This window comes from Oncorhynchus gorbuscha, linkage group LG11, assembly GCF_021184085.1.
Source record: "Oncorhynchus gorbuscha isolate QuinsamMale2020 ecotype Even-year linkage group LG11, OgorEven_v1.0, whole genome shotgun sequence".
NCBI classification, from domain to species: Eukaryota; Metazoa; Chordata; class Actinopteri; order Salmoniformes; family Salmonidae; genus Oncorhynchus; species Oncorhynchus gorbuscha.
In genome coordinates this window covers 82,941,275-82,968,371 of record NC_060183.1, presented here as the reverse complement: position 1 = coordinate 82,968,371, position 27,097 = coordinate 82,941,275, and the positions used below count along the sequence as shown (strand labels likewise).

The 27,097-nt window shown below is 43.4% G+C and overlaps 1 protein-coding gene across 5 annotated transcripts in view; it reads right to left on the bottom strand.

The window, feature by feature from the left end:
- Positions 1-26,779, bottom strand: part of LOC123989558 (cingulin-like protein 1) — a 99,760-nt gene extending 72,981 nt beyond the window's left edge. For 4 of the 5 annotated variants that reach the window (XM_046290667.1, XM_046290668.1, XM_046290669.1 and 1 more), the window contains exons 1-2: positions 26,655-26,779; positions 2,749-2,866 (exon numbers count right to left, since the gene is read on the bottom strand). The gene's annotated coding sequence lies outside the window, so the exon portion shown is untranslated. Of the gene's footprint in view, positions 1-2,748; positions 2,867-22,308; positions 22,328-26,654 lie in introns of those variants that run through there. The other variant, XM_046290666.1, reaches the window with a different exon arrangement.
- Between the last annotated feature and the right edge of the window lie 318 nt (positions 26,780-27,097).

Here is a 27,097-nt window from a genome sequence, read left to right as displayed (position 1 = left end):
ACAGTGGTATAATACTGTGGTATAATACTGTGGTATAATACAGTGGTATAATACTGTGGTATAAAACAGTGGTATAATACTGTGGTATAATACTGTGGTATAATACAGTGGTATAATACTGTGGTATAATACAGTGGTATAATACAGTGGTATAATACAGTACTAATGTAATATATTATATATATAAAACTAATGTAATATATATAATATATATATAAAACAAATGTAATATCTTATATATATATAACTAATGTAATATATTTTATATATATATCTATATAACTAACGTAAAATATGATATATATATATATATATATATAACTAATGTAATATATTATATATATAACTAATGTAATATCTTATATATATATATATATATATAATATATATATATATATATATATATATATATATATATATAAAACTAATGTAATATATTATATGTAACTAATGTAATATATTATATATATATAACTAATGTGATATCTTATATATTATATATAACTAATGTAATATATTATATATGACTAATGTAATATATTATATATATATAACTAATGTGATATAGTATATATATAACTAATGTTATATATATTATATATATATATATAACTAAGGTAATATATTATATATATAACTAATGTGACATATTATATATATAACTAATGTATTATATTATATATATAACTAATGTAATATCTTATATATATATAACTAATGTAATATATTAGATATATATAACTAATGTCATATCTTATATATATATATATATATATATATATATATATATATATATATATAATATATATAACTAATGTTATATGTTATATGTATATAACTAATATAATATATTATATATATATATAATATATAATTAATGTAATATATTATATATATATATACTAATGTAATATATTAAATATATAACTAATGTAATATATTATATATATATAACTAATGTTATTATGTTAATGTTATTTAATTCATTGTTTTATTCTGTGTTGTTTCAGCATTCAACGCACATAATGTATAGTGCATTTAATGTAAAAATATACATATCTAAACCAAAATAGAAAATCCTGATTATTTAAAAAAATAATCGAACTGAAACCGAACCGACCTCAAAAGACACTAATCGCTCAGGGCTAATAAAGATGGATTTCGCCAAACATAAAGTCATCGCACCAGACACGTGTGACTCTGATTACTGCAAATTCTACGTATCTAGAAAGTCTGGTGTGTGAGATGAAATCCCAGTCTTTATCGACAGCGCGGCTGTAAAGAACAATGAAAGCAGGGAGGCCTAACTGAATAAACTCATACATTTTGACTTGAACCTTCCAGCACACTTCAACAGAGCCAGATCTCTCAGACCCATTTTCACTAACTGTAGAGCACAGACATCAATCAGCATCGAAATCAAATCAACGTTTATCATGCTCGATTGAGTCACTGTGAGTGTCTTTAGAAAGTGTTGTCTGTTGTTGAGGGAGCACACGTGTCCTGGTCGGGGAAAACGGTTTGAAATGGCACTGCCCTAAGTGAAAACTAGGTGAGACATTGCCTAGGGAGAATAAAGATGACATCATTTCAAATAGCTTTCCCCAGTTGTGGGTGGATGCCAACCTTCCAGACATACCAGACCAGACCAGGTGCAGACAGACAAGAACAGGTGCAAACAGACCAGGTGCACCCACAGCCAGACAGACCAGGCGCAGACAGACCAGACCAGGTGCAGACAGACCAGACCAGGTGTAGACAGACCAGAACAAGTGCAGACAGACCAGACCAGGTGTAGACAGACCAGAACAAGTGCAGACAGACCAGAACAGGTGCACCCACCTTACCCCTCTCTGTGGACATGTCTCTCTGATGGTAACCAGACCTGTTACCCCTCTCTGATGGTAACCAGACCCCTTTACCCCTCTCTGATGGTAACCTGACCCCTGTTACCCCTCTCTGATGGTAACCAGACCCCTGTTACCCCTCTCTGATGGTAACCAGACCCCTGTTACCCCTCTCTGATGGTAACCAGACCCCTGCCACCCCTCTCTGTGGACATGTCTCTCTGATGGTAACCAGACCTGTTACCCCTCTCTGATGGTAACCAGACCCCTGTTACCCCTCTCTGATGGTAACCAGACCCCTGTTACCCCTCTCTGATGGTAACCAGACCCCTGTTACCCCTCTCTGATGGTAACCAGACCCCTGTTACCCCTCTCTGATGGTAACCAGACCCCTGTTACTCCTCTCTGATGGTAACCAGACCCCTGTTACCCCTCTCTGATGGTAACCAGACCCCTGTTACTCCTCTCTGATGGTAACCAGGCCCCTGTTACCCCTCTCTGATGGTAGCCAGACCCCTGTTACCCCTCTCTGATGGTAACCAGACCCCTGTTACCCCTCTCTGATGGTAACCAGACCCCTGTTACTCCTCTCTGTGGACATGTCTGATGGTAACCAAGAGGCCAGTAACCCCAAAACAAGATAGCTATCAGCCAGGGAAAGTAACGTTTGGTTGTCTTTCAAGAACAATAAAAAAGATACATGGAATTTACTGTGCTGATCAGGTGTATGTGTGTGTGTGTGTGTGTGTGTGTGTGTGTGTGTGTGTGTGTGTGTGTGTGTGTGTGTGTGCGTGCGTGCGTGCGTGTGCGTGTGCGTGTGCGTGTGCGTGTGCGTGTGCGTGTGCGTGTGCGTGTGCGTGTGCGTGTGTGTGTGTGTGTGTGTGTGCGTGTGTCAGGTTACCTGTTCGTCTAGTGAGACAGTCTTTCAGAGTGTGTTCACTTTGTCCCCCAGTAGTTCAGTCAGCTGTACCAGTGAAGGGGGGTGGGATATCTCTCTGGTCTCTCTGAGCCCCTATTGGCTGATGGAAACACAAGGTCAGAGGTCAGATATACTGGCCCATTGCCTGGTGTTACCATGGACACCAGGGACATTCTTTAAAAACGACAAAAGTTGTGTCAGACAAAGGACACACAAGTACATTGATTAACTCTATAAACCGGAATAGGATGACATTCCAAACACACACATTCCAGACACACCCATTCCAGACACACCCATTCCAGACACACCCATTCCAGACACACCCATTCCAGACACACCCATTCCAGACACACCCACTTCGAGACACACCCATTCCAGACACACACATTCCAGACACACCCATTCCAGACACACACATTCCAGACACACCCATTCCAGACACACACATTCCAGACACACACATTCCAGACACACCCATTTCAGACACACACATTCCAGACACACCCATTCCAGACACACACATTCCAGACACACACATTCCAGACACACACATTCCAGACACACCCATTCCAGACACACCCATTCCAGACACACCCATTCCAGACACACCCATTTCGAGACACACCAATTTCGAGACACACCCATTTCGAGACACACCCATTTCGAGACACACACATTCCAGACACACACATTCCAGACACACCCATTTCGAGACACACCCATTTAAGACACACCCATTAGTCTAATACCAATCAGGAGTCACTGCTGTTGATGCAGGACATTAGTCTAAACCAATCAGGAGTTACTGTTGTTGATGCAGGACATTAGTCTAAACCAATCAGGAGTTACTGTTGTTGATGCAGGACATTAGTCTAAACCAATCAGGAGTCACTGTTGTTGAAGCAGGACATTAGTCTAAAAAAAATTAGGAGTTACTGTTGTTGATTGCGGTACGCAAGCAGGACATTGTCTAAAACCAATCAGGAGTTACTGCTGTTGATTGCGGTACGCAAGCAGGACATTGTCTAAAACCAATCAGGAGTTACTGCTGTTGATGCAGGACATTTTCTCGGTGAGGAACAATGAGGTTTGGAATGTTACTAAGGAATGTTTGGAATGTTTGGAATGTTACTAAGGAATGTTTGGAATGTTTGGAATGTTACTAAGCAACAACAAACAAAATACGTCAAGTAGCAACATGCTAATTCATAATAATAAACACATATCAAAATCCAAATCAATGTCATTGACCTTTTGATATCTCTATGGGGTCTAGGTACAGAACTAGGTCCCCATCTTGGAAGAACAGAATCCTTACAATCAATCCATGAAACGTATTTCTAAAACTATTTCAACAGCTGTCACTGGGGTTGCTAAGCTACAGGTAACTCAATAACGTTATCGGAAGCTGTGTTAATACTGGAAATAACAGGTCATCCATGACAATCTGTGTTAAATGTGGTCATTTAAACTTGAATCATCTTTCAAATAATCTTTAAAAATGTATAAACCATCAACAGTATGGTAAACTGACCAGACCATCAACAGTATGGTAAACTAACCAGACCATTAACAGCATGGTAAACTAACCAGACCATCAACAGTATGGTAAACTGACCAGACCATCAACAGTATGGTAAACTAACCAGACCATTAACAGCATGGTAAACTGACCAGACCATCAACAGCATGGTAAACTGACCAGACCATTAACAGCATGGTAAACTAACCAGACCATCAACAGCATGGTAAACTGACCAGACCATCAACAGCATGGTAAACTGACCAGACCATCAACAGCATGGTAAACTGACCAGACCATCAACAGCATGGTAAACTGACCAGACACCAACAGCATGGTAAACTGACCAGACCATCAACAGCATGGTAAACTAACCAGACCATCAACAGCATGGTAAACTGACCAGACCATCAACAGCATGGTAAACTGACCAGACCATCAACAGCATGGTAAACTGACCAGACTACCAACAGCATGGTAAACTAACCAGACCATCAACAGCATGGTAAACTGACCAGACCATCAACAGCATGGTAAACTGACCAGAGGTATCAAACTAACTAAGGTAAAACACAGTGTAGAGGTACCAAACTAACTGAGGTAAAACACAGTGTAGAGGTACCAAACTAACTGAGGTAAAACACAGTGTAGAGGTACCAAACTAACTGAGGTAAAACACCGTGTAGAGGTACCAAACTAACTGAGGTAAAACAGTGTAGAGGTACCAAACTACTGTAAGTCGCTCTGGATAAGAGCGTCTGCTAAATGACTTAAATGTAAATGTAAATGGGTAAAACACAGTGTAGAGTTACCAAACTAACTGAGGTAAAACACCGTGTAGAGGTACCAAACTAACTGAGGTAAAACACCGTGTAGAGGTACCAAACTAACTGAGGTAAAACACAGTGACACACTCAGACATCATTTACAGACATCCAGGTGCCCACCCCAACACTCAGTTAGTTTGGTACCTCTACATTTTACTGAATGACTTTCACTTTTGCTTGAGTCATTTTCTATTAAGGTATCTTTACTTTTACTCAAGTATGAAAACTGGGTACTTTTCCCACCACTGCCAGTACTGCAGACAACAGTGATAACTTCCTCCCTGAGATGAAGCTACAGTAGGCTGGTCTATAGGTTGTGGTCTCTGGTCTCTGGTCTCTGGGCTGTGGTCTGTGGGCTGTGGTCTCTGGTCTCTGGTCTCTGGTCTCTGGGCTGTGGTCTCTGGGCTGTGGTCTGTGGGCTGTGGGCTGTGGTCTGTCTGGACTGTGGTCTGAGCTGTGGTCTCTGGTCTCTGGGCTGTGGTCTCTGGGCTGTGGTCTGTGGGCTGTGGTCTCTGGTCTATAGGTTGTGGTCTCTGGGTTGTGGTCTCTGTGGGCTGTGGTCTCTGGTCTCTGGGCTGTGGTCTCTGGTCTCTGGGCTGTGGTCTCTGGTCTCTGGTCTCTGGTCTCTGGACTGTGGTCTGAGCTGTGGTCTCTGGTCTCTGGGCTGTGGTCTGTGGGCTGTGGTCTCTGTGGGTTGTGGTCTCTGTGGGTTGTGGTCTCTGGCTTCTGGTCTCTCTGGGCTGTGGTCTCTGGTCTCTGTGGGTTGTGATCTCTGTGGGTTGTGGTCTCTGGCTTCTGGTCTCTCTGAGCTGTGGTCTCTGGTCTCTGGGCTGTGGTCTGTGGGCTGTGGTCTCTGGGCTGTGGTCTGTGGGCTGTGGTCTCTGTGGGTTGTGGTCTCTCTGGGCTGTGGTCTCTGTGGGTTGTGGATGACTACTCTGTGTCTGTGGGTTGTGGATGATTACTCTGTGTCTGTGGGTTGTGGATGACTACTCTGTGTCTGTGGGTTGTGGATGACTACTCTGTGTCTGTGGGTTGTGGATGACTACTCTGTGTCTGTGGGTTGTGGATGACTACTCTGTGTCTGTGGGTTGTGGATGACTACTCTGTGTCTGTGGGTTGTGGATGATTACTCTGTGTCTGTGGGTTGTGGATGACTACTTTGTGGGTTGTGGATGACTACTCTGTGGGTTGTGGATGACTACTCTGTGGGTTGTGGATGACTACTCTGTGGGTTGTGGATGACTACTCTGTGTCTGTGGGTTGTGGATGACTACTCTGTGGGTTGTGGATGATTACTCTGTGTCTGTGGGTTGTGGATGACTACTCTGTGTCTGTGGGTTGTGGATGACTACTCTGTGGGTTGTGGATGACTACTCTGTGGGTTGTGGATGATGGATGATGTGTGTGTGTGCGTGTTCCACCCCAATAGTCTAACAACTTCCGAAAACTTCTGAAATCCTACAGTACCTATTTAAAGAGTATCTTAAAATAAATTACAACTGCACTTGTCTTTTTCTACCACTGACTTTGCTGGTAAATTTAAGGGAAAACGTAGATAGGATTGTGATGTGTGGTTGTTTCACCTATCTTATTAAGATCAATGCAATAATTGAAAGTCGTTCTGGATAAGAGCCTCTGCTAAATGACTCAAATGTCAAATTCATGTCTGGGTTTGTCTGCCTGATTGATCAGTTCACCCAGCAACCCCTCTCGACTACATTGCGAAGGGTCGAGGGAGGGTTTGATGTTTGTCCAGTCGTCTCAAATAAAACTGTGAAGGACCTCGGCGTTACTCTGGACCCTGATCTCTCTTTTGAAGAACATATCAAGACCGTTTCAAGGACAGCTTTTTTACATCTACGTAACATTGCAAAAATCAGAAACTTTCTGTCCAAAAATGATGCAGAAAAATTAATCCATGCTTTTGTCACTTCTAGGTTAGACTACTGCAATGCTCTACTTTCCGGCTACCCGGATAAAGCACTAAATCAACTTCAGTTCATGGTGAATATGGCTGCTAGAATCCTGACTAGAACCAAAAAATTTGATCATATTACTCCAGTGCTAGCCTCTCTACACTGGCTTCCTGTCAAGGCAAGGGCTGATTTCAAGGTTTTACTGCTAACCTACAAAGCATTACATGGGCTTGCTCCTACCCATCTCTCTGATTTGGTCCTGCCGTACATACCTACACGTACCCTACGGTCACAAGACGCAGGCCTCCTAATTGTTCCTAGAATTTCTAAGCAAACAGCTGGAGGCAGGGCTTTCTCCTATAGAGCTCAATTTTTATGGAATGGTCTGCCTACCCATGTAAGAGACCCAGCCTCGGTCTCAACCTTTAAGTCTTTACTGAAGACTCATCTCTTCAGTGGGTCATATGATTGAGTGTGGTCTGGCCCAGGACTGGGAAGGTGAACGGAAAGGCTCTGGAGCAACGAACCACCCTTGCTGTCTCTGCCTGGCCGGTTCCCCTCTCTCCACTGGGATCCTCTGCCTCTAACCCTATTACAGGGGCTGAGTCACTGGCTTACTGGTGATCTTCCATGCCGTTCCTAGGAGAGGTGCGTCACTTGAGTGGGTTTAGTCACTGACGTGATCTTCCTGTCTGGGTTGGCTCCCCCCCTCGGGTGTGCCGTGGCGGAGATCTTTGTGGGCTATACTCGGCCTTGTCTCAGGATGGTAAGTTGGTGGTTTAAGATATCCCTCTAGTGGTGTGGAGGCTGTGCTTTGGCAAAGTGGGTGGGGTTATATCCTTTCTGTTTGGCCCTGTCCGGGGGAATCATCGGATGGGGCCACAGTGTCTCCTGACCCCTCCTGTCTCAGCCTGCAGTATTTATGTGTCGGTGGGCTAGGGTCAGTTTGTTATATCTGGAGTACTTCTCCTGTCCTACCGGTGTCCTGTGTGAATTTAAGTATGCTCTCTCTAATTCTCTCTTTCTCTCTTTCTTTCTCTCTCTCTGAGGACCTGAGCCCTAGGACCATGCCTCAGGACTACCTGGCATGATGACTCCTTGCTGTCCCCAGTCCACCTGGCTGTGCTGCTGCTCTAGATTCAACTGTTCTGCCTGCGACTATGGAATCCTGACCTCTTCACCGGACGTGCTACCTTTCCCAGACCTGCTGTTTTCAACTCTCTAAAGACAGCAGGAGTGGTAGAGATACTATTGATCGGCTATGAAAAGCCAACTGACATTTACTCCTGAGCTGCACCCTTGACAACTACTGTGATTATTATTATTTGACCATGCTGGTCATCTATGAACATTTGAACATCTTGGCCATGTTCTGTTATAATCTCCACCCGGCATGTCCAGAAGAGGACTGGCCACCCCTCATAGCCTGGTTCCTCTCTAGGTTTCTTCCTTGGTTCTGGCCTTTCTAGGGAGTTTTTCCTAGCCACCGTGCTTCTACACCTGCATTGCTTGCAGTTTGGGGGTTTTAGGCTGGGTTTCTGTACAGCACTTTGAGATATCAGCTGATGTAAGAAGGGCTATATAAATAAATTTGATTTGATTTGATTTGACAATAGAACTTGGATCCACTATATTAGAACTTGGAACGACCACAATAGAACTTGGAACCACAATAATATAACTTGGAACCACCACAATATAACTTGGAACCACTATAACAGAACTTGGAACCACCACAATAGAACTTGGAACCAGCATAATGGAATGACACTCTCCCACCTTTAGACGGTTGAACTACGGACACGGTGGAAAGATGAAATAAATAAATACATTTGATTTGGTTTGAAATACATGTTCATGTTGATTGTATGAGGCTACGGTATGGCTGTTAGTCATTTGGAGCTCCAGAGTGGCTCAGCGGTCTAAGGCACTGCATCTCAGTGCAAGAGGCATCACTACGGTCCCTGGTTTGATTCCAGGTTGTATCACATCCGGCTGTGATTGGCTGTCCCATAAGGCGGGGGGGCGCACAATTGGCCCAGCGTAATCTGGGTTTGGTCAAGGGGTAGGCTGTCATTGTAAATAAGAATTTGTTCTTAAATGACTTGTCTAGTTAAATAAATAAATAAAATAGCACTGTATTGTCTGAACAAAGAAAGGCTTCCTCTCAGCACAATAAGTATGTCCACCAACCAACTCGTCTTTCAGTTCATCAGAAGTTGTCCTGATACAGCAGGTCTGGCTGACAGTACAGTCGTACAGAACTCTCTTCTTCTTCTCTGTCTATTTCAGTTGGTTGAGGAGCCACAGACAGAAAACCAATCAGCCTGTTGTCAGTCAGTACTATAGAGCTCTTGTCAGCAGTGGTTTTCAAACCCTTCCTCAGAACTCCCCCACCATGTTTTTGTAGCGCTGAACTAGTTCATGCTTTAGAGCTGTCAGCATACTATGAAAGGCCAGGGTTCAGACCAGAACAGTACAAGGTGTGTCAGGGTTGGGCAAGTTGGCTGTCTCACTGTGGTGGCCCTTGGCCAAGGCATGCCTTGCCATGTTCTCGTTTTCCATGCTAGCTTTGTGCGTGTGTGTGTGCGTGTGTGTGTGTGTCCTGTTCTGCTGGGTGGGACAGCACACGATCTGACAGAGGTAGGCCTTTCTAGCTGCAGAAGTTCTTGATTGCATAATACCAAATAAATCTATCACTTTGAATAGCCTCCCTCTCACCTCTCACCTCACTACTCTCCCCTTTCTACTCAATTAAATTTACATTTAAATTGAAGGGCTTTATTGTGATGGGAAACGTATGCTAACATTGCCAAAGCAAATGAAGTAGATTATAAAAAATGTGAAATAAACAATTAAAATGACCAAAATCAGGCAGTAGGGCCTGTCATCATTCACTATGAACTGGACTGTGTGTTTACAGGCAGTAGGGCCTGACATCATTCACTATGAACTGGACTGTGTGTTTACAGGAAGTAGGGCCTGTCATCATTCACTTTGAACTGGACTATGTGTTTACAGGCAGTTGGGCCTGTCAGTCACTATGAACTGGACTGTGTGTTTACAGGCAGTAGGGCCTGCCATCATTCACTATGAACTGGACTGTGTGTTTACAGGCAGTAGGGTCTGACATCATTCACTATGAACTGGACTGTGTGTTTACAGGAAGTAGGGCCTGTCATCATTCACTTTGAACTGTCAGTCACTATGAACTGGACTGTGTTTTACAGGCAGTAGGGCCTGTCAGTCACTATGAACTGGACTGTGTGTTTACAGGCAGTAGGGTCTGCCATCATTCACTATGATCTGGACTGTGTGTTTACAGGCAGTAGGGCCTGTCATCATTCACTATGAACTGGACTGTGTGTTTACAGGCAGTAGGGCCTGTCATCATTCACTTTGAACTGGACTGTGTGTTTACAGGCAGTAGGGTCTGCCATCATTCACTATGAACTGGACTGTGTGTTTACAGGCAGTAGGGCCTGTCATCATTCACTTTGAACTGGACTGTGTGTTTACAGGCAGTAGGGCCTGTCATCATTCACTATGAACTGGACTGTATGTTTACAGGCTGTAGGGCCTGACATCATTCACTATGAACTGGACTGTGTGTTTACAGGAAGTAGGGCCTGTCATCATTCACTATGAACTGGACTGTATGTTTACAGGCTGTAGGGCCTGACATCATTCATGAGTATGATAGCTAAGTAGACAGTGGAATGGAAGATGAGTATGATTTGGTTAGCCTTAGCTACCTGTAGTTTCATGCAGGTTAGTAATGTTATGAGTTGGGATTACGGGTTAATTGTTTAGCTAGCTAGCTAACGTTACATGTATGATCTGTGTAGTAATATTATTTGTATCTCAGGAAGCCATTTGCATTGCTAGCTATAGCCTAGTGTTAGCTATCTAGCTAACATTGAACCTAGTTGCTTAACTGTAGCTATCTGCAGATTCATGCATGGCGCATGTTAGTATGAGATGAGATTATGATTCATTGTTTAGCTAGCTAGCTAGCTACATATCTAAACAAAAGACAGTCAGTAACCATTTCAGTGTACCGTTTACACCTTCTGTATCCTGTCCATGTGACAAATAAACATAGATTATATTTGATATAGTTTGTGTTTACCAGAGACGGTAATGTGAAGACATGACCTGCACCAAAGTCAGATTAGACGTTACGCCAACGAGAAATTGTCCTAAAGATCTCCGGGAGGATACCCTGCTTTTATTTCATCACACAACCCTAAGTTATTTTCTGTAATTAGCTAGACATTAACTTGTAAACTAATGATCTTGCTGTGAGTTTATTTTCCTGTAATAATTAAATACAAATTAGCTAAAGTCAAGACGTTGTCAGCTGTATGTTATGGTCATTATTTGAACTCGCTAGCCAGCTAACTTAAAGCTAGAAAGGAACCAAAACATTGTTTAGAAACTTTCTTTTAATTGCCTGGTTTGCTTACTAAGTTGATTTTTAACAGGTGGGTTTATTGGTGTTTAAATACCAGGCTGTTTAAATACCATTTTTTTGTTTATACTCTTTCATAACGACAACAACAAGTTTAATGTCGGTCTACAATAGAATAATCATTGGTCGTAGACAAAGAAGAACTCTCCAGTTGGTGTAGCAAAACATTCAAGAGCCATTTTCACCTTACCACCTCTTTGTCATGCACAGATAATCATACAACCTTTAGGTGTGTGGGGTGCTCTGCCATTGGTTGTAGTGTTTTATCTTACCAGTAGTCAACGTCAACTGCTGTGAGAGGGAGTGGTTTATCAGTTTACCAGTAGTCAACGCCCACTGCTGTGAGAGGGAGTAGTTTATCAGTTTATCAGTGTATCAACATTCAAAGCAGAATTACTCCATCCAATTGGTGACAGATTTTCATGCAAATATTCTAGAATCTGCATGAAGACAATATTCAAAGTGTGTTTCCGCCAAACATACTTGTTGCAGATAAAAATCAGTGCTTAAGTTATCATGTGTTTCCATTGTATTTTCACATCTACAGATTAGTTTTGTCACAGGTCTACTCTGGTCTTGTCACAGGCCTACTCTGGTCTGGTCACAGGTCTACTCTGGTCTGGTCACAGGCCTACTGGTCTTGGCACAGGCCTACTCTGATCTTATAATAATAATAATAATATATGCCATTTAGGCCTATCTTACAGTCATGGTCTTGTCATGGGTGGTCCCGGCCCCACTACTGGCGTGGTCTTGTCAGAAGGACAGGCCTACTCTGGTCTTGTCACAGGCCTACTCTGGTCTGGTCTCTGGTCTTGACACAGGCCTACTCTGGTCTTGTCACAGGCCTACTCTGGTCTTGTCACAGGCCTACTCTGGTCTTGTCACAGGCCTACTCTGGTCTTGTCACAGGCCTACTCTGGTCTGACACAGGCCTCACACAGGGCCTACTCTGGTCTGGTCACAGGCCTACTCTGGTCTTGTCACAGGCCTACTCTGGTCTTGTCACAGGCCTACTCTGGTCTTGTCACAGGCCTACTCTGGTCTTGTCACAGGCCTACTCTGGTCTTGTCACAGGCCTACTCTGGTCTTGTCACAGGCCTACTCTGGTCTTGTCACAGGCCTACTCTGGTCTTGTCACAGGCCTACTCTGGTCTTGTCACAGGCCTACTCTGGTCTTGTCACAGGCCTACTCTGGTCTTGACAGGGGAGCTCTAGACAACAGCTGGCAGATACAGTGCAGGAAGGCTTGTCTACATGATCACATTATGGATCAGAGAGAGAGAGTGGTTTTATTTGTCAAAACGGCAGTCAAGCATCAATCATCATGTCACCAGAATAAGACCCTCGATATTTATTGGAAAGGAGCATCAAGATCACTGCACTTTCACCACCCTGTGACGTTTCTAAATTATTTATTCTGTAGCCTAATAAACTGCAGGGTTTCCCGGAGTCCTAGTGGGAGGATCACACACCATATCATGGTGACTCCAAGTTTACTTCGATATGATGGTTATTATATATATATTTTCACTGCCATTTAATGTTATTAAATAATGTTAATGTTACTGACACAAAAAGATCACAAACAAATGATCTGTCTGCATTTATAAAATTATTTTAAACTCATATATATATTTTTTAATACGGTATGACTTTACTTGCATAAAAAAAAACTGTGGAAAAAAACATGGCTACTGAGTTACTCAATTAACCCATGTCAGAAAAGAAAAATTATGTAAATTAGTGTAGCAGAATTACTGCCCGGGGGGGGGGGGGGGGTCACTCTTATTCAGATACCACCGTAAAAACGGCTAACATTCCTCTCAACCTTATGGCGCAATGTGTAGAATTGCAGGAGATTAGCTGTGAAACTGCTCATTTTCCTCTCTGCCACATGGCAAGATGAGTAAGATGACATGAAATTAGCTATAAATCCTGGTAACTGAATTCAAGGAGGGGAGTTCATTGGAGCAGAGGCATCACAGCCGACTGTGAGGCGTAAAGATGTAGGATCTAAATTTGAGCCAGTTTTCTACAGCAAGAAAATGATCCCGCAGCAATAGAAAATGTATAGTTATTACGTAGATTATAATTAATGGTCATCTTTGAAGGGGTTGATGCATTTTTATTAAAGGGAAGTGGAATCTTCAGAAGCCTTTTTAAATCTAAAATACACTAGAGAAAGTTCCCCTGTAACAGGGTGATCAAATGAAGATCCTACATCTGTAGCTCAGGTGTATCACTGAACTATTCCCCATAAATGGCTGGGCTCTGGCCTGTGCTGCTGTGGAGCTACATGACACGTGGGCGGCAGGTAGCCTAGTGGTTAGAGCGTTTTGCTTTATCTTGGCCAGGTCGCAATTGTAAATGAGAACTTGTTCTCAACTTGCCTACCTGGTTAAATAAAGGTGAAATAAATCAAATTAAATATCAAATCCCCCAAGCTGACAAGATAAAAAATCTCCTGTTCTGCCCCTGAACATTTAATCCACTGTTCCCCAGGAGGATGTCATTGTAAATAAGAATTTGTTCTTAACTGATTTGCCTAGTTAAATAAAGAAAATGTGAACCATAGCTAGGTGGCTCTGGCCTGTGCCATTCAGAAGCTAATCTAACTCTGCAGGGGAACCACTCCCTGTCAAAGCAGTGGATGTTGACTACTGATTAGAGAAAACACTGAAGTCAAAGCACCCCACACTCTTAAAGACGGTATGACTATCTCTGTTCGACCAAGAGGTGGTAAGGTGGAGCACCCCACACTCTTAAAGACGGTATGACTATTTCTGTTCGACCAAGAGGTGGTAAGGTGGAGCACCCCACACTCTTAAAGACAGTATGACTATCTCTGCTCGACCAAGAGGTGGTAAGGTGGAGCACCCCACACTCTTAAAGACAGTATGACTATCTCTGCTCGACCAAGAGGTGGTAAGGTGGAACACCCCACACTCTTAAAGACGGTATGACTATCTCTGTTCGACCAAGAGGTGGTAAGGTGGAGCACCCCACACTCTTAAAGACGGTATGACTATCTCTGCTCGACCAAGAGGTGGTAAGGTGGAGCACCCCACACTCTTAAAGACGGTATGACTATCTCTGTTCGACCAAGAGGTGGTAAGGTGGAGCACCCCACACTCTTAAAGACGGTATGACTATCTCTGCTCGACCAAGAGGTGGTAAGGTGGAACACCCCACACTCTTAAAGACGGTATGACTATCTCTGTTCGACCAAGAGGTGGTAAGGTGGAGCACCCCACACTCTTAAAGACGGTATGACTATCTCTGTTCGACCAAGAGGTGGTAAGGTGGAGCACCCCACACTCTTAAAGACGGTATGACTATCTCTGTTCGACCAAGAGGTGGTAAGGTGGAGCACCCCACACTCTTAAAGACAGTATGACTATCTCTGCTCGACCAAGAGGTGGTAAGGTGGAACACCCCACACTCTTAAAGACGGTATGACTATCTCTGTTCGACCAAGATGTCTGTCAGATGGAAAATCCAAACTCCCTTTATGAGAATCTGTCAAATCAAATCTGAGGCCTTTGTCGTTGACTCCATTTGTAAAAGCTTTGAACAGCTGCTGCTAATAGTTTGGAAAATGGCGAACTGACTTTTTATTACGGGCCATGTAATTGTGTATGATCTCATCAGTTTAACGCTAAGCTAACAAGTAAACAAAAGGGTCAGAGATTAGAAGAGCGAAGAGGCTATCCCCTAACAAGTGCAGAGACATGTTCACAAAGCTGAGAGCTACACGGTCAATTAGTTAGATGTTCAGGAGTGTCTCGATTCTCTTTAAAGTCTTTAAGGATCTCCTAGAGTCTGATGAAAGATGGCCTCGTCTGGTATGTGGGCTTGGCGTTTGATGACACACTGTGAACACACGGATAATCACATAGGCAGAGTCTAGACTCTGTAGAGAGACTGACATATTCTGTGTTTTTTTGTACTTGAAGATGTTGCCAGATCTCAGGTCTATACAGGGTTGAGCACTAGGGATGGGCACGCCCACCCACTTCCTCTCCCATCCTCTGTTGCTCCACCCAAACTTCTCTCAGAAAAAATGTCGGTGTGTCCCACCAACCTGAGGTTTCTCGGGGTACACACTCGTATAACTAGAATAGGAACACTACCACCAAACTCTCCACCCCCCCACCCACCTACCCAAACCCAGCTTCATCAGTCGTAAACAACTGGAGGGACGCCATCTTCTTTCAGATACCAAAGGAACTGAAGAACACAAACAGCTGAAGATGATAAACTCCAATAGAAAATAACACATTTCTCTGTTCCATCTATTCAAATACTAGAGAGAGGTGTTTAATGAGTTGTTGTCTGCGTCGTTATTACCAACACGTTGCAATGATGTCTGTGACATTTGTGAAACAGGTTCCCGAAGTGAGTTAAACCTACAGTATGTTCAACGTGTAACAGCGAAACTCAAAAAAACATCCACTTGTCTATGTCCAGAAGCAAGAAAAGTAGCCCAAGTCTGGCAGCGTTGGAGATCTTTAGTAAAAGGACCTCTGCTCCTCCCTTGTACGTAGAGCCTTGGCCCTACCCTACCCAGGGCATGCATTTTAAGCCCTACCCATGCCCTACCCTACCCAGGCCCGATTGCTTCTGCCAGGCCCTACCCTACCCAGGCCCGATTGCTTCTGCCAGGCCCTACCCTACCCAGGCCCGATTGCTTCTGCCAGGCCCTACCCTACCCAGGCCCGATTGCTTCTGCCAGGCCCTACCCTACCCAGGCCCGATTGCTTCTGCCAGGCCCTACCCTACCCATGCCAGCGATGTTCAGGCCCTGGCCAAACCAGAAAGCAGAAATAACTTCCCCCTTTAGTATCCGTTAGCTGCTTGTCTGTGTGTCACCCTGCTCTGCATGCGCTCTGTGCGTGACTCTGCTTGTATGAATATCCATAGTAACGCCTCTGCTTGTATGAATATCCATAGTAACGACTCTGCTTGTATGAATATCCATAGTAACGCCTCTGCTTGTTTGTGTGTCACTCGCACCCTGCTCTGCATGCGCTCTGTGCGTGACTCTGCTTGTATGAATATCCATAGTAACGCCTCTGCTTGTATGAATATCCATAGTAACGCCTCTGCTTGTATGAATATCCATAGTAACGCCTCTGCTTGTATGAATATCCATAGTAACGCCTCTGCTTGTATGAATATCCATAGTAACGCCTCTGCTTGTATGAATATCCATAGTAACGCCTCTGCTTGTATGAATATCCATAGTAACGCCTCTGCTTGTATGAATATCCATAGTAACGCCTCTGCTTGTATGAATATCCATAGTAACGCCTCTGCTTGTATGAATATCCATAGTAACGCCTCTGCTTCCTGTTCCACTCAATGACGAGACAGAGAGCAGTTAGCTGTAAACTAGCTACCTTTCATCATTCGAAACTCTGTCAAAACTCAAGGCACATGTCTATTATTTTAGGTAAAATAATATCTCCTGTGGACTCAATGTTCTGGTTTTATATTCGATGAGGTTAAAGCACTTCTAACACCACGATACGCACCGTGCAGCAGAGCACAAACAAACGGCTCACCTTCAAGATGTTAATGATCAATTCAGTGATACCCAAGCGTTGCCCGTACCCTAGTTATTGATGAATAAACAGGCTCTACCCGGCCCTGACCTGATGTATAATGTTGTGGCCCATCGGGCTCGGGTTGCGTAGCAGAGCTCTACCTCCAGGAACCAAGAGGATTAAGGGCTCTATGTTCCTCCATGAACCAAGAGGATTAAGGACCCTATGTTCCTCCAGGAACCAAGAGGATTAAGGGCCCTATGTTCCTCCAGGAACCAAGAAGATTAAGGGCCCCTGTGTTCCGCCAGGAACCAAGAGGATTAAGGACCCTATGTTCCTCCAGGAACCAAGAGGATTAAGGGCTCTATGTTCCTCCATGAACCAAGAGGATTAAGGACCCTATGTTCCTCCAGGAACCAAGAGGATTAAGGGCTCTATATTCCTCCATAAACCAAGAGGATTAAGGGCTCTATATTCCTCCATAAACCAAGAGGATTAAGGGCTCTATATTCCTCCATGAACCAAGAGGATTAAGGGCCCTATGTTCCTCAATGAACCAAGAGGATTAAGGGCCCTATGTTCCTCCAGGAACCAAGAGGATTAAGGGCCATATGTTCCTCCAGGAACCAAGAGGATTAAGGGCCCCAAAAATAGTAAGAAAGTATGTTCAAAGCAACAACAGCAGGAGGTGTGGTTCAAAACTAGCTACCCTCTTACCCTGCATCAGAGTTAGATAGAGAAAGTGACCGATGACAATCCAACACTATAACAAAACAAAGACGAATGCTACATCCCAAATGGCATCCTAATCCATATATAGTGCACTACTTTTGACCAGGACCCATAAGGCTCCAGCCAAAGGTAGTGTACTATATAGGGAATAGGGTACCATTTGAGACTCAAGCAAAATCCGTAATGAATTCTGAGACTAGATAATTCATGTAAATATATCACTAGCCACTTTAAACAATGCTATCTATTATTATTCATTATTATTTATTATTATTATTATTAATTATTATCTATTATTATTTTAATAATGGGAAATGATGTAAAATATATCACTAGTCACTTTAAACAATACTATCTATTATTATTAATTATTATTTATTATTATTATTATTAATTATTATCTATTATTATTTTAATAATGGGAAATGATGTAAAATATATCACTAGCCACTTTAAACAATGCTACTTAATATAATGTTTATATACCCTACATTATTCATCTCATATGCATACGTATATACTGTACTCTATATCATCTACTGTATCTTTATGTAATACATGTATCACTAGCCACTTTAACTATGCCACTTTGTTTACATACTCATCTCATATGTATATACTGTACTCTATACCATCTACTGCATCTTTATGTAATACATGTATCACTAGCCACTTTAAACTATGCCACTTTTGTTTACATACCCTACATTACTCATGTCATATGTATATACTGTACTCGATACCATCTACTGCATCTTGTCTATGACGTTCTGTACCATCACTCATTCATATATCTTTATGTACATATTCTTTATCCCCTTACACTGTGTATAAGACAGTAGTTTTGGAATTGTTAGTTAGATTACTATTTATTATTACTGCATTGTCTAACTAGAAGCACAAGCATTTATTATTATTAACATCTGCTAATCATATGTAATTTTGATTTGATTTGATTTTGATTTGAGATACACCACGAGGTGACGACACAGTGTGGCGGTTGGATGTTCAGTTTCATATTCAGTACCTGACAGAGAGATGGGCAAGTCTATGCAAAGACTATTAGTTGATAAAAGATAAGATAGTAACAGCCCAAACAAACTCCCGTGTAAACAATCTCACACTTAAAGAATGAGTAACATGCAAGATGACCTATTATCCATTATGGAACTGCGCACTGTATATCAGAATTTAGTCCAATCCCCCCTTTTTACACACATCAAGCCACACCACTGATATACACATATGGGTCCGTGGTTGAGTTCCTGCTGCTGTGTAATCTAAAATAACCCTGACCCTAACCGTGACATCACAGATAACGACGTTAAGGAGGATGGGATCGGTCCCCGCGTTAAACAACGTGCAACTTGTAAAGACAATTAGATAGCATACGTTAAGGCTTCGTAAGCGCTACATTACAGTTTCTCAAATCGTTTATAAGCGTGTGTCATACTCTATAAATGACGCATCAACATACATAGTGCTTTATGTCACATGTCGGGGTCACCGTTTATTCTCCAGGTCTACGATGTGGACTAACTGGGTCTGACTGAACTAACAAATGATTCAGCTATGTCCTTCAAGGGTCAAGTGTGTTTTGGCTTTGCCTAAAGTAACTCTGACATACAATACCAGCCCAGCAGACACCCTCATTCTCTACATACCAGCCCAGCAGACACCCTCATTCTCTACATACCAGCAGACACCCTCATTCTCTACATACAAGCCCAGCAGACACCCTCATTCTCTACATACCAGCCCAGCAGACACCCTCATTCTCTACATACCAGTCCAGCAGACACCCTCATTCTCTACATACCAGCAGACACCCTCATTCTCTACATACCAGTCCAGCAGACACCCTCATTCTCGACATACCAGCAGACACCCTCATTCTCTACATACCAGCCCAGCAGACACCCTCATTCTCTACATACCAGCAGACACCCTCATTCTCTACAAATACCTGACAGATTTATACCAGCAGACACCCTCATTCTCTACATAAGATAGTCCAGCAGACACCCTCATTCTCTACATACCAGCAGACACCCTCATTCTCTACATACCAGCCCAGAAGACACCCTCATTCTCTACATACCAGCCCAGCAGACACCCTCATTCTCTACATACCAGCCCAGCAAACACCCTCATTCTCTACATACAAGCCCAGCAGACACCCTCATTCTCTACATACAAGCCCAGCAGACACCCTCATTCTCTACATACCAGCCCAGCAGACACCCTCATTCTCTACATACTAGCCCAGCAGACACCCTCATTCTCTACATACCAGCAGACACCCTCATTCTCTACGTACCAGCCCAGCAGACACCCTCATTCTCTACATACCAGCAGACACCCTCATTCTCTACATACCAGCCCAGCAGACACCCTCATTCTCTACATACCAGCCCAGCAGACACCCTCATTCTCTACATACCAGCCCAGCAGACACCCTCATTCTCTACATACCAGCCCAGCAAACACCCTCATTCTCTACATACCAGCCCAGCAGACACCCTCATTCTCTACATACCAGCCTAGCAGACACCCTCATTCTCTACATACCAGCCCAGCAGACACCCTCATTCTTTACATACCAGCCTAGCAGACACCCTCATTCTCTACATACCAGCCCAGCAGACACCCTCATTCTCTACATACCAGCCCAGCAGACACCCTCATTCTCTACATACCAGCCTAGCAGACACCCTCATTCTCTACATACCAGCCCAGCAGACACCCTCATTCTCTACATACCAGCCCAGCAGACACCCTCATTCTCTACATACCAGCAGACACCCTCATTCTCTACATACCAGCAGACACCCTCATTCTCTACATACCAGCAGACACCCTCATTCTCTACATACTTACAGTACATCTTTCCCTTACACAATTTAGTCTGCCTGTCCTCTCACGGTCACTGTGGTTGACTAGTATTTTTTTTTTAAACTGACAAGTAGCTTCAAATGTGATTTAGATACCATAACTGAAACTGCCCAAAATAGTTTTCAGTTTGAAGTGATTGTGTTGGCTGTGTTGTTGGCTGTGTTGTTGGCTGTGTTGTTAGCTGTGTTGTTGGCTAGCTCCTCTGAACAACAGTGTCCTAACGAGAGCACATTTTCCATGCCAGGCGAAATCGTGTCTCATTAGTTCATTGTTATGGATGTATCCATATAAATGTCACTAGAAAACCGCTTAAACAAATGCAGCTACTTTGTTGTTATTCTGTCTGTTTGACGTGACTGTAAGTTAGCTGTAGTTGGCTAGATAGCAAGCAAGGGATAAGAACGTTGACAGCCAGTATGGCAATGGAACATTTAGACCAAACGACTGGGTCGCGCTCGTAGATACAGAACAACAAGAGTGAACGACTGGGTCGAGTCCATAGAAACAGAACAAAAAGACTGAATTACTGGTTCGCGTCCATAGATACAGAACAAAAAGACTAAACAGCTCTTGCAACCGAGCCAATAGAACGAACGACCAGCCGGCTTGGATAGGAACTTTGGATTTGTGTCGGGACTACATCTTGTGGAAGGATGAAATAGTATTTATAAATTCATCAAAATAACGTTAATGAAAAATTTGTCAATCATTATTTTTAATATGTTGGTGTACCGGATGTGAAACGGCTAGCTAGTTAGCGGTGGTGCGAGCTAAATACGTCACTTGAACAGTTAGCTGTCTGTTGGCATATGAACAGTTAGCTGTCTGTTAGCATTTCAACAGTTAGCTGCCTGTTAGCATTTCAACAGTTAGCTGCCTGTTAGCATTTCAACAGTTAGCTGTCTGTTAGCATTTCAACAGTTAGCTGTCTGTTAGCATTTCAACAGTTAGCTGTCTGTTAGCATTTCAACAGTTAGCTGTCTGTTAGCATTTCAACAGTTAGCTGTCTGTTAGCATTTCAACAGTTAGCTGTCTGTTAGCATTTCAACAGTTAGCTGCCTGTTAGCATTTCAACAGTTAGCTGCCTGTTAGCATTTCAACAGTTAGCTGTCTGTTAGCATTTCAACAGTTAGCTGTCTGTTAGCATTTCAACAGTTAGCTGTCTGTTAGCATTTCAACAGTTAGCTGTCTGTTAGCATTTCAACAGTTAGCTGTCTGTTAGCATTTCAACAGTTAGCTGTCTGTTAGCATTTCAACAGTTAGCTGTCTGTTAGCATTTCAACAGTTAGCTGCCTGTTAGCATTTCAACAGTTAGCTGTCTGTTAGCATATGAACAGTTAGCTGTCTGTTAGCATTTGAACAGTTAGCTGCCTGTTAGCATTTCAACAGTTAGCTGTCTGTTAGCATATGAACAGTTAGCTGTCTTTTCCTTTGTGTCACCCAACACAAAATGAAAGTTTGCATTTCTAGAGGAAGTAATGGAGGAAGTGTGAGGAGGAGGAGGGGGGGGGGTTAGCTGACATAATTGTATCTGTACATAACAACACCCCGTTCATTACTATTTGACAGTTATTCTAAACTTAAATATGAAAATCCTCTGAACAAGGTGAGATGTACGCACGGTTGTAATCGTCAAATGCTTCATGTAAAGAGCAGTCCCCTTTGACTGAGTGGAGAACAAAAGGATCCTAACTGGTCTTGTTTCACGGTCTTCTTGTTTCGACAGGATGAAGAAAAAAAAAACATTCACTTTCACCCAGTCAGTTTACCCATTCACTTTCACCCAGTCACTTTAATAACTGTCACTTTCACTGTCACTTTCACCCATTCACTTTCACCCAGGCACTTTACCCAGTCACTTTCACTCAGTCACTTTACCCAGTCACTTTAACTGTCACTTTCACTGTCACTTTCACCCAGTCACTTTCACCCTGTCACTTTCACCCAGTCACTTTCACCCAGTCACTTTCACCCAGTCACTTTCACCCTGTCACTTTCACCCAGTCACTTTCACCCAGTCACTTTACCCAGGCACTTTCACCCAGGCACTTTCACCCAGTCACTTTATCCCTTTTCACCCAGTCACTTTCACCCTGTCACTTTTCCCCTGTCACTTTCACCCTGTCACTTTCCCCCTTTTCACCCAGTCACTTTCACCCTGTCACTTTTCCCTGTCACTTTCACTGTCATTTTTTTTCAAACTGACAAGTCACTTTCAAATGTCATTTTCCCCTGTCACTTTCACCCTGTCACTTTCCCAAAACCCAGTCAGTTTGACCCTGACTTTTCCCTGTCACTTTTGGCTGTCACTTTCCCCCTTTTCACCCAGTCACTTTCACCCTGTCACTTTTCCCCTGTCACTTTCACCCTGTCACTTTCCCCCTTTCACCCAGTCACTTTCACCCTGTCACTTTTCCCCTGTCACTTTCACCCTGTCACTTTCCCCCTTTTCACCCAGTCACTTTCACCCAGTCACTTTCACCCTGTCACTTTTCCCCTGTCACTTTCACCCTGTCACTTTCCCCCTTTTCACCCAGTCACTTTCACCCTGTCACTTTTCCCCTGTCACTTTCACCCTGTCACTTTCCCCCTTTTCACCCAGTCACTTTCCCCCTGTCACTTTCACCCTGTCACTTTTCCCCTGTCACTTTCACCCTGTCACTTTCCCCCTTTTCACCCAGTCACTTTCACCCAGTCACTTTATCCCTTTTCACCCAGTCACTTTCACCCTGTCACTTTTCCCCTGTCACTTTCACCCTGTCAATTTCCCCCTTTTCACCCAGTCACTTTCACCCTGTCACTTTTCCCCTGTCACTTTCAGTCACTTTTCCCCTGAACTTTCACCCTGTCACTTTCCCCCTTTTCACCCAGTCACTTTCACAGTCAAAAAGACCCTGTCACTTTTCCCCTGTCACTTTCACCCTCCACTTTCCCCCTTTTCACCCAGTCACTTTCAGCTGTCACTTTTCCCTGTCACTTTCAATAGTCACTTTCCCCCTTTTCACCCAGTCACTTTCACCCTGTCACTTTTCCCCTGTCACTTTCACCCTGTCACTTTCCCCCTTTTCACCCAGTCACTTTCACCCTGTCACTTTTCCCCTGTCACTTTCACCCTGTCACTTTCCCCCTTTTCACCCAGTCACTTTCACCCAGTCACTTTCACCCTGTCACTTTTCCCCTGTCACTTTCACCCTGTCACTTTCCCCCTTTTCACCCAGTCACTTTCACCCTGTCACTTTTCCCCTGTCACTTTCACCCTGTCACTTTCCCCCTTTTCACCCAGTCACTTTCCCCCTGTCACTTTCACCAGTCACTTTTCCCCTGTCACTTTCACCCTGTCACTTTCCCCCTTTTCACCCAGTCACTTTCACCCAGTCACTTTCACCCAGTCACTTTACCCAGTCACTTTAACTGTCACTTTCACTTCATTTCAAGTCACTTTCACCTGTCTGTCACTTTCACCCAGTCACTGTTGTTAGTCATTTCACCCAGTCACTTTCAGCACTTTCACCCAGTCACTTTCATTCACTTTACAGGCACTTTCAGGCACTTTCACCCAGTCACTTTATCCCTTTTCACCCAGTCACTTTCACCTGTCACTTTTTTCCTGTCACTTTCACCCTGTCACTTTCCCCCTTTTCACCCAGTTAGCTGTCACTGTTCCCCTGTCACTTTCACCCTGTCACTTTTCCCCTGTCACTTTCAGCTGTCACTTTCCCCCTTTTCACCCAGTCACTTTCACCCAGTCACAGTGTCACTTTTCCCCTGTCACTTTCAGCATTTCACTTTCAGTTCACCCAGTCACTTTCACCCTGTCACTTTCCCAGTTAGCTTTCTGTTTCATTTCAAGTCACTTTCACCCTGTCACTTTTCCCCTTTCACTTTCACTGTCATTTCCCCAGTTAGCTTCTGTTAGTCATTTCAACACTTTTCCCTGCCTGTCACTTTCAACAGTGTCACTTTCCCCCTTTTCACCCAGTCACTTTCACAGTTTTCTGTCTGTCACTTTTCCCCTGTCACTAGCTGCCTGTCACTTTCCCCCTTTTCACCCAGTCACTTTCACCCTGTCACTTTTCCCCTGTCACTTTCACCCTGTCAGTTTCCCCCTTTTCACCCAGTCACTTTCCCCCTGTCACTTTCAACAGTCAGCCCTGTCTTTTCCTGTCACTTTCCCCCTCACCCAGTCACAAAAGTCACTTTGCATCCCTTTTCACCCAGTCACTTTCATGTCACTTTTCCCCTGTCACTTTCACCCTGTCACTTTCCCCCTTTTCACCCAGTCACTTTCACCCTGTCACTTTTCCCCTGTCACTTTCACCCTGTCACTTTTCCCCTGTCACTTTCACCCTGTCACTTTCCCCCTTTTCACCCAGTCAGTTATCACCCAAACTTTCACCCTGTCAAAATTCCCCTGTCACTTTCACCCTGTCACTTTCCCCCTTTTCACCCAAATCACTTTCACCCTGTCACTTTTCCCCTGTCACTTTCACCCTGTCACTTTCCCCCTTTTCACCCAGTCACTTTCACCCTGTCACTTTTCCCCTGTCACTTTCACCCTGTCACTTTCCCCCTTTTCACCCAGTCACTTTCACCCTGTCACTTTTCCCCTGTCACTTTCACCCTGTCACTTTCCCCCTTTTCATTCACTTTCACCCAGTCACTTTCACCCTGTCACTTTTCCCCAGTCACTTTCACCCTGTCACTTTCCCCCTTTTCACCCAGTCACTTTCACCCTGTCACTTTTCCCCTGTCACTTTCACCCTGTCACTTTCCCCCTTTTCACCCAGTCACTTTCCCCCTGTCACTTTCACCCTGTCACTTTTCCCTGTCACTTTCACCCTGTCACTTTCCCCTTTCACCCAGTCACTTTCACCCAGTCACTTTCACCCTGTCACTTTTCCCCCAGTCACTTTCACTTGTCACTTTCCCCCTTTTCACCCAGTCACTTTCACCCTGTCACTTTTCCCCTGTCACTTTCACCCTGTCACTTTCCCCCTTTTCACCCAGTCACTTTCACCCTGTCACTTTTCCCCTGTCACTTTCACCCTGTCACTTTCCCCCTTTTCACCCAGTCACTTTACCCCTTTTCACCCAGTCACTTTCCCCCTGTCACTTTCACCCTGTCATTTTTCTCCTGTCACTTTCACCCAGTCACTTTCCCCCTGTCACTTTAATTGTCACTTTCACTTTCACCAAGTCATGTTCACTGTCTATTGCTATAAGTATCCTAGACAAGTGTCATAGAAGTATGCTAGATCAACAAATCTCTCTTTTTCAGGTTACGGGTTGGCTAGCCTCTCTTTGAACAGAACATCTCGAGCTATGTCTAGCCTATACAAAAGGAAGGGTTGGCATTTGTCATGACAAGAAGGTTAAATTAAAATATCAAACAAAGACGACACCTTTTAACTCAAGCAGAGGAACTTTTCCAGGCTATATCGCGTTCAATAATTAAACCATACCGTCTTTTATTTTTTTATTTTTTTCGACAGGTAAAATATAGGCCTATATACTGTCATACCGCATGCCCATGTGGCGTCTGTCTGTGTTTTCCCTCTGATTATCTGTGTATTAGTCAAGGTATTCTGTTATCACAGAGTGCAGAGTAGTCCATAGAAGAACAAACGCATGGTCTAATAATACTACAATAATAATAAAAAGAATAATACATATATAATAATACCCAAATCTCAAAGATATACAATACGCCATAGGATAAGGTCCATTATTTCACGCTTTGTTCAAATCTGTCACCATACATTTCAGCCAGAGTTTGTTGTCTGACCTGTAAAAAAACTCCCAATGTGTATAGCTGGTACAATCACATTCATTTACGTAACATAATTGTAATTCTTACACGTTACACGCAACTGTATAGGATTACAAATTGATATAAGGGGAAAGTTCAGTCCTTTATCAGTTCCAATAGACCCCAGCGGTTAGAAAAAAATGCGCTTCTTGACTTACCTTTTTCGTTTACGGTGAGAGCGCGCGCCCAAGATCAGAAGTGAACGGCATCCTCGTGGTGCTGGACGGTAACACCCGTGCAGTTGCCTCAGAGGAAGGCGTTAACATACCTGACGCACGCAGCGCAGCACAGCTCAGCCTGTCACTCACATTGTGGTGTGTAGGTCCCTGTAACTAGGTGATATTGGCCTCAATATGTCGCCGTAAAATGATTTAGCGTTACACTAATTGCCTGGAGGTATTTAGGGAAGTTGCTGTATGTGGTTCTCAAGGCACCCCAGCCATCTAACATGTTTGGAATTCCGTATTATTCTGTACATAAATCGGGAGACACTCTATTTAGTTCGATATGTTAAGCTTCATATGCTATGTAATTAATTTGTGGATGTGCATCGTCCATTTTGTATGATATGTTAGGTAATTGCAATTCGTACAGTATGTTA